This window comes from Arachis ipaensis, chromosome B03 (assembly GCF_000816755.2).
Source record: "Arachis ipaensis cultivar K30076 chromosome B03, Araip1.1, whole genome shotgun sequence".
Lineage (NCBI taxonomy): Eukaryota > Viridiplantae > Streptophyta > Magnoliopsida > Fabales > Fabaceae > Arachis > Arachis ipaensis.
The window spans coordinates 14,396,672-14,398,557 of record NC_029787.2 but is presented as its reverse complement, the minus strand read 5'-3'; positions in this window follow the sequence as shown (position 1 = coordinate 14,398,557).

Here is a 1,886-nt window from a genome sequence, read left to right as displayed (position 1 = left end):
GAGAAAGAAAAAAATACATAAACAATTTATTTTCAATCTCAAACTTCAAAATTACAATTTTATTAAAAATACTAGGTACACAAAAAATCAATTATTATATATTAATTTATTTTTAAGTAATGTGTAATGTAATAGCTAAATTTTTATGGATACTTATCGTGATTGTAATTTTATTATCACACATCTTCATTATTCTTCCTAAGAGCTAAAACTAGAGCTAAAGCTCAATCTCAGCCTCAAAACTAATATCATATCTCAAACCTCAAACATTTAATTTTCATCCTTAACCAATATGAGATTCTAGAATTTGGGTGGGAGAGAGCGCACGCAGCATTTATTATTTTTGAGGAATGCTAGGGCCAGCAATTTTTGTGATTTATAACTATTAAATAGTCATCAATGATGGTTTTAATGGTGTGAGATTGGTGTGAGATTTCATCCAATAGCTCACTCTTCTTTGCTGGTTACATGATGGCCAAAATTTAACAAAGTTGCTGGCCCCTAGACTTGTTCATTATTTTTTGTTATTTTTTTTAGTTATTAACCTAATTTTTTTAGTTTATCAATCTAATAATATATTTTTATCGATCCCACACTTTTAAACATATATTACTAATTAAAAAATACATTCTAATAGTTCTCCAGTATTAGCATTCCTGTTATAATGCTTTAGTAGTTCTCTAATAATCTCCCTTGGACCATTTTCTTGTGGATCTAGTTTTGAGCGGATTCAACCCCATGTGGGAGTTCCCTTCATATGGTGACACTGTTGATTTCATCATCTTCAATGTTTAATTTTTAGTCTATTGATCTTTTAGTTTATTTTTCATGATTTCTCCCCATAATTTAATTCTTTATTTGATATTTTATTTAATTAAGGACATGTTTAATTGGTTGGGGGATAAAAGTTAAGGTGAATTTTATGTATAAATTTAATTTGCACATAAAATTATTTGAATGAAATTTACTACCCTTACTAATTACCCAATCAAATATATACCCTAACTCTTAGCATTTGTGTGGAGCTTTGGTAGAACACGAGGGTTTTTTAATTATTATTATCTATTGAGTTAGTGGTTCATTATTGTGGTTTTGCAATGATGCATGTGGCCTAATGCCTTCTTGCTATTCATGGGTCACTCCCAATGTAACTCCATATAAGTAAAAGAACTACACCTTTCGGATTTGTCTAGAGAAACATATATTCAAGTATTAGGAAACACTACTACTTCAAAGTGCCATGGAGATGTGCTTTATTTGGATTTTAGAAAGAACACTCTGAAAATTATGTTTGTGAAATTTGTCAAGTGAATATATATGAAGCTATTAATCTATGAACCTATGCCACAAGTATCACTGCTACCATATACAGCCGGTGTCTAAGACTAAGAGTGACAGTCAAATATTCAAATCATTAGTGAGCACGCTTCAAGCTTGCATTGCCCACCTTATAGGTATATATTGTTATGTGTGGTGCAAAATAGTCTTTACAAATATATTTCATACTATAATATTGGAGTCCTGCTAGAGCCAATGGAATATTTGTACAATATGTATAATGGGATCAAACTTTTAACTTTTTGGATCTAGAATTCTGATACCATGTCATAATACCATTCATCTCAAAGCTTACGCTGATATAAAAAGGTAACACTAATGGTTATATCTCTAATACTCCATAAACCTCTATTATAGACATTGTACAAATATTTCATTGGCTCCCTATACTTTTTCATAATATTAATATTAAATATATACTAAATTCAGCCACTAATATAAAATACATTATAAAATATATATATTAAAAATAATTTAAATAATATATATTTATACACAAATATATAATGACTGATTTTTGTATATATACATAGTATTTTTATAAATTT